Below are 13,717 nucleotides of genomic sequence, written 5' to 3'. Positions count from 1 at the left end.
GGAAGGGCGGAGAGGCAGTGTGTGCTCCATGCACTGGCAGGAGGGAGCTGGGCGAAGGGGCGGCCCACTGGCCAAGCACAGCCCCTGAGTCTGGCTTGCAAAAGCGGAGGGGCCAGACGGAGTGTGTTCCAACAGCAAGCGGGACTTGACATCTGGAAGGTTATAAGCTAACAGCTCTGCTCAGAGAACGGGAGGACTGGAGGACAACGGGAGGGAGAGTTGTTGAGCCCCAGACGACAGACCTCAGCTTGGCGGGGAACAAAGGTGCTCACCAGCGCCATCTCCCTCGCCCATCCCCCAGCCAAAATCCCAAAGGGAACCAGTTCCTGCCAGGGAAACTGCTTGCAGCATACAAACACCCAACGCTGTGCTTCTGCATATCCATTCCTCCGGCGGGTCTGACTCCCTCCCGGTGCTGCAGGGCCCCTCCCGAAGGGGATCTACGAAGGAAAAGCGAGCTGAGCCTACCCTTCCTGCCCCTGTGCACCCTGCCAATCCACCTCAGCTAATATGCAAGATTCCCAGCACCACAAGCCTGGCAGTGTGCAAGTAGCCCAGACGGGCCACGCCACACCACAGTGAATCCCGCCCCTAGGAGAGGGGAAGAGAAGGCATACACCAGTCTGACTGTGGCCCCAGCGGTGGGCTGGGGGCAGACATCAGGTCTGACTGCGGCCCTGCCCACAAGTTATTCAAGACAGCACAGGGGAAGTGCCCCATAATCCCACACCACTCCAGGGACTATCCAAAATGACAAAACAGAAAAATTCCCCTCAGAAAAACATCCAGGAAATAACAACAGCTAACGAACTGATCAAAAATGATTTAAACAATATAACAGAAAGTGAATTTAGAATAATAGTCACAAAATTAATTGCTGGGCTTGAAAACAGTATAAAGGACAGCAGAGATTCTCTTGCTACAGAGATCAAGGGACTAAGGAACAGCCAGGAGAAGCTAAAGAATGCTATCAATGAGCTGCAAAATAAAATGGAGACAACTACGGCTCACATTGAAGAGGCAGAGGAGAGAATAGGTGAACTAGAAGATAAAATTATGGAAAAAGAAGAAGCTGAGAAAAAGAGAGATAAAAAAATCCAGGAGTATGAGGGGAAAATTAGAGAACTAAGTGATGCACTAAAGAGAAATAATATATGCATAATTGGTATTCCAGAGGAGGAAGAGAGAGGGAAAGGTGCTGAAGGGGTACTTGAAGTAATCATAGTTGAGAACTTCTTGATATGGGGAAGGAAAAGGCATTGAAATCCAAGAGGCAGAGAGAACTCCCTTTAGACGTAACATGAATCGATCTTCTGCACGACATATCATAGTGAAACTGGCAAAATACAAGGATAAAGAGAAACTTCTGAAGGCAGCTAGAGATAAACATGCTCTAACACATAAAGGGAGACCTATAAGACTCGTGACCAATCTCTCTACTGAAACTTGGCAGGCCAGAAAGGAATGGCAGGAAATCATCAATGTGATGAACAGGAAAAATATGCAGCCGAGAATCCTTTATCCAGCAAGTCTGTCATGTAGAATAGAAGGAGAGATAAAGGTCTTCCCAAACAAAAACTGAAGGAATTCCTCACCACTAACCAGCCCTACAAGAGATCCTAAGGGGGATCCTGTGAGACAAAGTACCAGAGACATCGCTACAAGCATGAAACCTACGGACATCACAATGACTCTAAACCCATATCTTTCTATAATAACACTGAATGTAAATGGACTAAATGCGCCAACCAAAAGACATAGGGTATCAGAATGGATAAAGAAACAAGACCCATCTATTTGCTGTCTACAAGAGACTCATTTTAGACCTGAGGACACCTTCAGATTGAGAGTGAGGAGATGGAGAACTATTTATCATGCCACTGGGAGTCAAAAGAAAGCTGGAGTAGCCATACTTATGTCAGACAAACTAGACTTTAAATTAAAGGCTGTAACAAGAGATGAAGAAGGACATTATAAAATAATCACAGGGTCTATCCATTAGGAAGAGCTAACAATTATAAATGTCTATGTGCCGAATACAGGAGCCCCCAAATATATAAAACAATTACTCACAAACATAAGCAACCTTATTGATAAGAATGTGGTAATTGCAGGGGACTTTAACACTCCACTTACAGAAATGGATAGATCATCTAGACACACAGTCAATAAAGAAACAAGGGCCCTGAATGATACATTGCATCAGATGGACTTGACAGATATATTTAGAACTCTGCATCCCATAGCAACAGAATATACTTTCTTCTCGAGTGCACATGGAACATTCTCCAAGATAGATCACAAACTGGATCACAAAACAGCCCTTCATAAGTTTACAAGAATTGAAATCATACCATGCATACTTTCAGACCACAATGCTATGAAGCTTGAAATCAACCACAGGAGAAAGTCTGGAAAACCTCCAAAAGCATGGAGGTTAAAGAACACCCTACTAACGAATGAGTGGGTCAACCAGGCAATTAGAGAAGAAATTAAAAAATATACAGAAACAAATGAAAATGAAAATACAACCATCCAAATGCTTTGGGATGCAGCGAAGGCAGTCCTGAGAGGAAAATACATTGCAACCCAGGCCTATCTCAAGAAACAAGAAAAATCCCAAATACAAAATCTAACAGCACACCTAAAGGAAATAGAAGCAGAACAGCAAAGACAGCCTAAATCCAGCAGAAGAAGAGAAATAATAAAGATCAGAGCAGAAATAAACAATATAGAATCTAAAAAAACTGTAGGGCAGATCAACGAAACCAAGAGTTGGTTTTTTGAAAAAAATAAACAAAATTGATAAACCTCTAGCCAGGCTTCTCAAAAAGAAAAGGGAGATGACCGAAATAGATAAAATCATGAATGAAATGGAATTATTACAACCAATCCCTCAGAAATACAAGCAGTTATCAGGGAATACTATGAAAAATTATATGTCAACAAATTGGACAACCTGGAAGAAATGGACAAATTCTTAAACACCCACACCCTTCCAAAACTCAATCAGGAGGAAATAGAAAGCTTGAACAGACCCATAACCAGTGAAGAAATTGAATCCGTTATCAAAAATCTCCCAACAAATAAGAGTCCAGGACCAGATGGCTTCCCAGGGGAGTTCTACCAGACGTTTAAAGCAGAGATAATACCTATCCTTCTCAAGCTATTCCAAGAAATAGAAAGGGAAGGAAAACTTGCAGACTCATTCTATGAAGCCAGTATTACTTTGATTCCTAAACCAGACAGAGACCCAGTAAAAAAAGAGAACTACAGGCCAATATCCCTGATGAATATGGATGCAAAAATTCTCAATAAGATATTAGCAAATCGAATTCAACAGCATATAAAAAGAATTATTCACCATGATCAAGTGGGATTCATTCCTGGGATGCAGGGCTGGTTCAACATTCGCAAATCAATCTATGTGATACATCACATTAATAAAAGAAAAGATAAGAACCATATGATCCTGTCAATTGACGCAGAAAAGGCCTTTGACAAAATTCAGCAACCTTTCTTAATAAAAACCCTCGAGCAAGTCAGGATAGAAGGAACATACTTAAACATCATAAAAGCCATTTATGAAAAGCCCACAGCTAACATCATAGTCAATGGGGGAAAATTGAGAGCTTTTTCCCTGAGATCAGGAACACGACAGGGATGTCCACTCTCACCGCTGTTGTTTAACATAGTGTTGGAAGTTCTAGCATCAGCAATCACACAACAAAAGGAAATCAAAGGCATCAAAATTGGCAAAGATGAAGTCAAGCTTTCGCTTTTTGCAGATGACATGATATTATACATGGAAAATCCGATAGACTCCACCAAAAGTCTGCTAGAACTGATACATGAATTCAGCAAAGTTGCAGGATACAAAATCAATGTACAGAAATCAATTGCATTCTTATACACTAACAATGAAGCAACAGAAAGACAAATAAAGAAACTGATCCCATTCACAATTGCACCAAGAAGCATAAACACCTAGGAATAAATCTAACCAAAGTTGTAAAAGGTCTGTATGCTGAAAACTATAGAAAGCTTATGAAGGAAATTAAAGAAGATATAAAGAAATGGAAAAACATTCTGTGCTCATGGATTGGAAGAATAAATATTGTCAAAATGTCAATACTATTCAAAGCTATCTACACATTCAATGCAATCCCAATCAAAATTGCACCAGCATTCTTCTCGAAACTAGAACAAGCAATCCTAAAATTCATATGGAACCACAAAAGGCCCCAAATAGCCAAAGTAATTTTGAAGAAGAAGACCAAAGCAGGAGGCATCACAATCCTAGACTTTAGCCTCTACTACAAAGCTGTAATCATCAAGACAGCATGGTATTGGCACAAAAATAGACACATCGACCAATGGAATAAAATAGAAACCCCAGAACTAGACCCACAAATGTATGACCAACTAATCTTTGACAAAGCAGGAAAGAATATCCAATGGAAAAAAGACAGTCTCTTTAACAAATGGTGCTGGGAGACTGGACAGCAACATGCAGAAGGTTGAAACTAGACCACTTTCTCACACCATTCATAAAAATAAACTCAAAATGGATAAAGGACCTGAATGTGAGACAGGAAACCATCAAAACCCTAGAGGAGAAAGCAGGAAAAGACCTCTCTGACCTCAGCCGTAGCAATTTCTTACTTGACACATCCCCAAAGGCAAGGGATTTAAAAGCAAAAATGAACTACTGGGACCTTATAAAAATAAAAAAAACTTCTGCACAGCAAAGGAAACAACCAACAAAACTAAAAGGTAACCAAAGGAATGGGAAAAGATATTTGCAAATGACATCGGACAAAGGGCTAGTGTCCAAAATCTATAAAGAGTTCACCAAACTCCACACCCGAAAAACAAATAACCCAGTGAAGAAATGGGCAGAAAACATGAATAGACACTTCTCTAAAGAAGACATCCGGATGGCCAACAGGCACAGGAAAAGATGCTCAATGTTGCTCCTCATCAGGGAAATACAAATCAAAACCACACTCAGATATCACCTCACTCCAGTCAGAGTGTCCAAAATGAACAAATCAGGAGACTATAGATGCTGGAGAGGATGTGGAGAAACGGGAACCCTCTTGCACTGTTGGTGGGAATGCAAATTGGTGCAGCCACTCTGGAAAGCAGTGTGGAGGTTCCTCAGAAAATTAAAAATAGACCTACCCTATGACCCAGCAATAGCACTGCTAGGAATTTACCCAGGGGATACAGGAGTACTGATGCATAGGGGCACTTGTACCCCAATGTTTATAGCAGCACTCTCAACAATAGCCAAATTATGGAAAGAGCCTAAATGTCCATCAACTGATGAATGGATTAAGAAATTGTGGTTTATATACACAATGGAGTACTACGTGGCAATGAGAAAGAACGAAGTATGGCCCTTTGTAGCAACGTGGATGGAACTGGAGAGTGTGATGCTAAGTGAAATAAGCCATACAGAGAAAGACAGATACCATATGGTTTCACTCTTATGTGGATCCTGAGAAACTTAACAGAAACTCATGGGAGAGGGGAAGGAAAAAAAAAGAGGTTACAGTGGAAGACAGCCAAAGCATAAGAGACTCTTAAAAACTGAGAACAAACTGAGGGTTGATGGGGGGTGGGAAGGAGGGGAGGGTGGGTGATGGGTATTGAGGAGGGCACCTTTTGGGATGAGCACTGTGTGTTGTATGGAAACCAATTTGACAATAAACATCATATACTGAAAAAAATCAATAAAATAAGTTCATCTGAGGTATCCTTTAAAGAGATTATAATGACTTATTTCCATTTTTTAAATAATCTCAGTTGTGTTTACTACTAAAAATTGCATATTCTTGCTAGAGGAAACAACTTAAGATTTCCACAAGTATTTTATCAGCGCTGGAGACAGTGAACCACATAACCTGGACTAGAATTCCTATAGAGAAGAAGAGTGACTTCTTAATTTGTTTTAAAGGAGGGGCACTCACCCAGGAGCTGAATGTATACTATGTAGGATCTAACTGTAACTATCTGTGGAACCTGGAATAAATCACTTAGCTTCAGTCCCTGCACTTGTGAAACTGGGATATTAATCTCATAATTAATGGAAGACCCAATGAACTAATGTGTAATAATTAATATTCTGCATTAGCATAATGCCATTATCATTTGCTGTTTTCATCTCGTATGTGTTCTTATTATTATTTTCATTTAAATTGAAAAATCAAAAAAACATTAAATGTATTTTTAAAAGGAAATTTTATATCACCACTATAATGGAAAACAAGGATGTTTTTCATAAATAACAGACAACCATAAAGCAAACACTGTGAAAACAAAGCAATGCTACAAACTCCTACCTAGGTATCTAAATATTGTGCCAGCCGAAGATTCTGAGCCTGAAGCTTTATATTTGTAAAAAGACAGAGAGATTGTAAAGAAATTGTGATATTCAACAGATATGTCCTTTCTGAGCAGTAGGGAGGCCAGAGATAAAACAAAGAGGAGTATCTTTGTCTCTCTGTAACACAATGTTATTTAACGTTAAGACCATAGACTATCTAATTATCTTCTGTAACAACAATTTTTTGTGCCCCATATTTTGTGAAATATTAAAATGACAAACATAAAATACTTAACACAGAACCTGCCAATACATTATGGCAATTATACAAACCTAAAATGGTAGTTTTACCAAATTAGAAACCTTCATCAATCCAATTAAATGGAGCAAATTCATACAGGTGAGGCCGACTACCAGAACAATTTATTTTTATTTTAACAAATTCTCTAATTACTTTCATAGGCCGATTATAGTATTTCTCTTTCAACCATTTGGTCAAATAAAATAAAGACAGACAGCACAAAGTTTCTAAATATATAAAAATACCACACCTCCATTCTGATGATGAGACAATCCACTGAATTTGTATTTTGATTATTGTTGTTTTCAGTTCTAAAATTTCCTTTTGATTGATCTTGGCTGATAACTTCAACTTCTTTGCTAAATCTTTCCTTTTTTTTTTTTCCTTTGGCTTCAAGCACAGTCCTAATTGTCCATTGAAGCGCTATTTTTGTTTATCATGCTTACTTTAAAATATTTATCAGAAACTTCTAATATTTCTATTATCTTGTTGCTAGCACTTATTGATTATCTTCTTTACCATTCGCTTCAGATCCATCTGGCTCTCGGTATAACGTGTGATTTTTGTTTAAAACCTAAACATTTCTGTAGTATGTTATGAGACAGCCTGTTTGAGCCAGCGTTAAAGCAAAAATTGCACCAAGTTAAACAGGCAATAGAAGAGACAGACTAAAATACAGTCTAAACTCAACTGCAGTAAAGGAAGGACTAGGGAGTCTTTAAGAGCTGGGTTGGAGGTGGATCTTAGGCAGTTTGTGTTCACTATTCAGCTTTACACAAAAGTGAAGCAAACTTCCTGGAATCTTTCTAATAGGAGACTGCTGTACAATTTGGAGTGAGGTACCCATCTACCCACCTAAGTGAAATTTCTATCCACCCACAGAGACTGGGGGATAGGAGCTCTGTCTTCCTTGATGAGTAGATTTCAAAGGGATGGCTCCCAAAGTTGAGAATGACTGGCCCAGATTATTGAAAACAAATAAACAAACAAAACAAACAAACAAACAAAAACTGGCAAGAAGCTTCTAAAAATATTACATCTCAAAGGGGCAGAAGAAGATTTTGCAATTACAACTTTTCTCAAGTAAATGCTCTAAGGAAAGGATGGTCAGAGACCTAGAGGCAGGAAGAAACCTGTCACAAGTTGGGTCATGCTGAGGGAAATGTTGAGGCCATCTCTGTCACTGGCTTTTTCTGACATGGCCCTAGCAGGGCAAAAGGTAGGGGTCCCACTGAATTATTGCCTGGTGGAAACAGAAGTCTAGATTCCCCCAGACAGCTTCCTGACACTCACGGGGGTGGTGGCGGGGCAGGGGAATGGCTCTCCATCTCTGCTGAGCAGAGTGGGAGATTGTCTCCACATGTGGTCCACACTGACACAGCGCTTGGGGGTAGGCCCGATTTGTTGATGCTTGCCGAGGTGCAAGTCCAGGTTTGCCATATGGACTCCATTGGCATTGTATAGTGTGGGGATCTGGTACTGCTCAGCAGGGATAAAAGTGCAGGCTCCCCACCTAGCTGTCCCTGACTCCAGCCTGGTGGGGGAGGAGGGAGCCTGCTGACAGCCTGACAGAGGTACAAGTATGGGCTATACATTCAGGCCTTGCTGACATAGGAGTGGAGCCAGATCTTTTGGTGCTGTATGGCTAAGTTGAGCATTGGTGGTCTAAAGATTCTTTCCTAGCCCTTTGGCTAGAGAGAGCAGGCTTTTGTTGGGCATTATCTGTGTCCGTTGGTGTTCCCAGGTGGGTAATTTTTTAAACTCCAAGTGTGTGATATGAGGCAAAAGGAAAACCCAGGAACTCACCACCACCACGTTGTTTTGGGGTCCTTTTTGGGTTTCTAGCTGGTCTTTCTTCTTATCTCTACTTTTCTTTTTCTGTTTTCTTTTTTTAATATAACGTCCAGGGCTTTTAATTGGAATAAAACTAAAGATTATTCAGGGGGAGAAATTGGAACACATATGTCTGCCCCATATTCCTGGAAGCCGAAATATAATATAATTCTTTTATGTTTTATTTTATATTTCAGAGAGAGAGACAGACGGGGAGAGAGAGAGAGAGAGAGAGAGAGGAGAGAGAGAGAGAGCAGGGGAGGGGGAGAGACACAGAGACAGAATCTGAAGCAGGCTCCAGGCTCTGAACTGTCAGCACAGAGCCCGACATGGGACTCGAACTCACAAGCAGTGAGATCGTGACCTGAGCCAAAGTCGGACACTCAACCGACTGAGCCACCCAGGTGCCCCTAATATATTTTTCTTTTAATAGTTCTTATTGTCTTCAACTAAACACGTTGGTTTAGAAGGCAAAACTACTTCTCTTCACTGACCTGAATTGTGCTGTTCCAAGCATCACGTAGTATCTTTCATAAATCCCAAATACTGTTCTTTAATGTATAAAAAATCCTTTCCTATATTCTTGATTTTATGTGACAAAATTTTAAGCTTGGCAAAATAGGTAAGATTTTATGACATAGTGTATAGGTCCCCAAATTTAATGTGCCCTTTATTGAACCTTTAACATTGGTCAAGTTGCTTTCTTTCATCTAATTTATAATGCCTTATACAAACAACAAACAAAAAAGTAGTATTGAACTTACAAATTACTGAAAATATTAGACGTGATGATTCATGTGAATTTGTCAGCAAATTACATAGTAAATAAAAATGCTAATATTATTATAATTATATAACTTGCCATGTTCTTTCCTTCGTGCCTTTAACTGTAAATGTTTTAAAATTAGACTGGATCTAAGAATGGAGAGGAAAGCTTCAGGAAGATTCAAGAGCATGGACAGCAGAATTAAATTTATATGCAAACTAAAAAAACATTGGCCTGGTGGAAGTGAGTTATTTATAAGAGTAGAAATGTATAGCATAAACAGGCAATTAAAAAAAAAAAGAAAGAAATCAGTCCCAGATTAAAGACTCCATGGACAAGACAGAACTACCAACAACTCTTCCGCACATTAAAAACAAAGGGAAGTTTGAAATCTCCCCATACTAGAAGATAAAAATTCACAAATACTGGCCAAATTTCATTTTCTTACTGACATTTTTACCTTTGCAAATAGAGTCTCATCTGGTAAAAAGAAAAAAAAAATGAGACAATGCTGTGGATGGAAGGTGGAGATAGTTTATAATTTTATGTATTTTAGTATTCTGAGCATTGAATCCTAATTATTTGTATGCCTATTTTTACTATATGAAAAATGATTATCTCAAAATTTAGAGCCTTTCTTTTTTTATACTTAGTACAGTGTCTGATGTGAAGAAAGAACTTAATGGATTTTTCTCCTAAATGAAGTGTTTAAGAGCCTTCACACAATTTTATTTTTCAGCATTCCCAAAAGTTTCTCTTTTTTTTTTTTCCTTAGTCACTGCACATTGTATTCCAGAAGTTTCTCACCACTCCCTTCATCAAGCCTTCCCTTTGGGCTTTAGCGTGTCACTTGTAGAAACCCAGAGGCCAGTTTGTAAAACTTTTCTTCCTCTCTGATGATCTGTACCTCCGGCCTCATTCTCTGGCTCCCCTCAGCTCTATGGGAATGGGGTTCAGCCTTTGCTCTTCGATCACCTGCACTGCACTGTCTATTGCCATCTTTCTCAGTTTCTTCTGATCTTTGTGCGGGAGTGGGACTCACTGAAGACTGGAGTTGGCACGAGTCACTACCCTGGCCCCTACCCTCAGATCCCTTTCAGCCCCTTCTCTTTCCTCTTCACTCTGTGAACACCGTTGTGTAGACTGAGCGATGCACATGGGGAAATGACAAAAACACAAGGCTCTCTTGCTGCTCCCTGCAGAGATTTTGGGGGACAGAGGGCTCTCCGCCTCATTCCTGCAAACATATTTCAATGCTCTTTCTCAGCGTGGCCAACGCAGAGCTTTGAAAAGACTCTCTGACATGTCTGTCACACTCATGAAGATGAAAGTATGTCTTTTCCTCAGCCGGTGGTAGAGGCTGCTCTGCCAGAACCCAGCGGCCTTGGCCAGTGACACCACATATGGCGGCTTATGTCACAGCCGATGTGTCACCTGAGTCTCCTAATCATCAGGGCTTCCAGGGCCTTTTAAACTCCTTCTCTGAAGCCTGACACCGAACAAATAAGATGTCAACACTCCTGAATGCACTTACCTAGAAATTGTTTGTCCTATACTCCAAGGGAACTGTTCAGAAGCAAAAAAAAAAAAAAAAAAAAAAAAAAAAAATCTGTGTATAAAAAACGGGGGGGGGGGTAAAAATCAGGCCACATGATATTAATCTAATATTCTACTTTGTATCTATAGAAAATATAGACGATGACTTCAGCACACCTACATCATTGCTTAGATGACTGCATCTCACCTACACAGCACATACTTTCATGGGCTGGAACAAGCAATGCAATCAAAGATTGAAGAAAGAGAGCGTGGGAAGTTCACATAAGTTTTAAATTGTTAAATTTAAATTCCTTACATAGAAGTAGATAAGGCTGAGGTAGTGGAAACACATCTCTTCACGACAATCTCTCTCTTCCCCACATCCTATAATATTTTAAGCAGTAAAGTTTGAATAGTTCTTATTCACAGATTCTACTCTCTCTCATCCTCTTGTAATCCTCAATGTAGTGGAAAAGTCTTCAGGACATATAAAAAGACAAGGGCACCGATGACCTTGGAGTTGCCAAATCTATTGTAGTCACGATACTACGTGATCTCTCAAAATCATTTGTCACTGAAAATATTCCTTCTTTATTTAAAAAGGAGAAATTTAAGGGGCACCTGGTGGCTCAGTTGGTTAAGCGTCCAACTCTTGATTTCAGCTCAGGGCGTGATTTCTCAGTTCATGAGATGAAGCCCTGTGCCATGCTCTTTGCTGAAAGTGTGGAGCCTCCTTAGGATTCTCTCTCTCCCTCTCTCTCTGCCCTTCCCCTGCTCGCTCTCTCTCTCTCTCTCAAAAAATAAATAAATAAATAAACTTAAAAAATATTTTTTACAAAAGGAGAAATTTAAAACTGAAAACCAGATTACTGTAGTGAGAGTAAAATTCATTTCATTTTTCAAATTATTATTGAATAAATACATTCATTATTAAGGAGTAACATATACATCATCTGATGGGTGTCAATGAAAGACCACTGACATTTATTAATCACTCACTATAGGTCCAGAATTATCCTAGGAAGTGATAGATTATGTTTAAGCATAACTTCGAAGAATTTCTTCAGTCTTGACATGTCCATACATACCACAGTCCCATCGATACATGGATGTGGTATCTTCCTCTAGAGTCTGAGCTAGCCTTGTGGCTGTCTTTTGCCAATAGAATGTAGTGAAGAAGATGTACCACCAAATCCACACTTATGTCTCCAGAGGACTAATAGCCTCTGCTTTAATTTTTTGGGATCTAGCTGCTGTGCAAAGACGTTCAGATCAGACTACTGAATAATGAGAGAAAATATGCAGGCAGGCCCAGTCTGATAGCAGACATTCTATCTACCCCTACTAAAGTAGTGGGTATGTGACTAAAACTATCTGAGATCTTCCAGAATCAACTTTGCTCCCAGCTAGATGCAGCAGTCACTAAATAGCTAAGTGACCACAACCAACACGACATTGAGCAGTAGACGTATCCATCAGAGTCTTACTTTCTTATAAAATTGTGGGAAGTAGAAAATTATGGTTGTTTCAAGTAGCTAAGTGTTTAGTGATTATTTACTCAGTAATATGTAAATAGGATAGCTGTTGATATGTGGAAATGGCGTGCTACATGACAGAAACTTAAAATAAGTTGTCTTGGCTTATAACCAAGTGGTCCTGGGCTGGATGGGCAGTGAGGACACTGTTGGTAGAAGACCAAAGGAAAGAAAACCAGTGTTGTTCCATTGATGGGAAAATTGGCAAAAGTGCTGACTGGGTTACCATAAAATGTAGAAAATATATCTGAATAAGAAGGTACCCAGGCCGAATGTCTAAAGTACCAGTTGACTTTCTTTACTGGGTATGATAAAATAGAAGATGGGTGATGAGCTAAAGGAGAAAATATTCCATTTTGAAACAAAATATAGAGGAAATATTCCTATCTGAGGACTTTCCAGCTTGCAATTTTTTTTTTCTAATCCCAGCCTCAAAGTCAAAATAGCCTCAGGCAAAGATCAAATTCAGGGCACTGCCAGTTAAAAGATCAAATCCAGGGTGTTTTATAAGACCTCTTTTTAAAAGCTCAGAAGGACTTAAGGAGGTTTATCCTGTATTCCCCCAGCATGAAAAAAAAAAAAACAAAAAAAAAACAAAAACCCAAAACAAAACAAACTATTCTAAGAATATTAAGGCAATGTCCAGTACAACCATGGCTTGCAGCCAAAAGTTGAGAAGGGCTTATCTTGAAGACATTGTGGGTATGGCTTTTGTCTAATAAAATGAACTATAATTTCATACATCAATTTAATACAAAGTTATTAGAAATATGTACAGACTTGGGCTAATAGGGGTTAATATATTTCCTAATGAAAAGAGGCTTTGGCCACCACGTGTTTAGTATCAGGAAGAAAAGTTAGCAACAAATAGTTATTTCTTATGATAAGGGAATGGCCTCTCAGAACAAAGCTGATAGCTCAGAAGATAGAGCCAGGGGCCAAGGCTAGCCATGGGAGAGTGAATGTGTTCTCACAGGCCAGAACCGGTTTCTATTCAGAAGACCTTCCTTCTCTGCGTAATTAGGAGGCTCTGAAAGCAAGCAACAGCTGGATTTCAGAAGAGCTACAGAGCAGAGACTGCTATGTGATGCATATTCTTCCACTCTTTATTTTTATTTTTTTATATATAATTTATTGTCAAGTTAGCTAACATACAGTGTATACAGTGTGCTCTTGTTTTGGGGGATAGATTCTCGTGATTCATCGCTTACATACAACACCCAGTGCTCATCCCAACAAGTGCCCTCTCAATGTCCATCACTCTCAGTTTGTTCTCTGTATTTAAGAGTCTCTTATGGTTTGCCTTCCTCTCTGCTTGTACCTATTTTCTCCCCTTCCCTTCTAGTCTCTACTATCCCATCCCTGACTCATGAATAATACTAGGGGCAGATAGTCAGCCTTTTAATTAT

The 13,717-nt window shown here is 39.6% G+C and overlaps 1 pseudogene; it reads left to right on the top strand.

The window, feature by feature from the left end:
* LOC122201279 overlaps positions 1–10,362 on the top strand; it is a 53,579-nt pseudogene extending 43,217 nt beyond the window's left edge.
* Positions 10,363–13,717: the final 3,355 nt, after the last annotated feature.

This window comes from Panthera leo, chromosome D1, assembly GCF_018350215.1.
Source record: "Panthera leo isolate Ple1 chromosome D1, P.leo_Ple1_pat1.1, whole genome shotgun sequence".
In the NCBI taxonomy this organism is placed as follows: domain Eukaryota; kingdom Metazoa; phylum Chordata; class Mammalia; order Carnivora; family Felidae; genus Panthera; species Panthera leo.
This window is presented reverse-complemented; position numbering and strand designations above follow the sequence as displayed.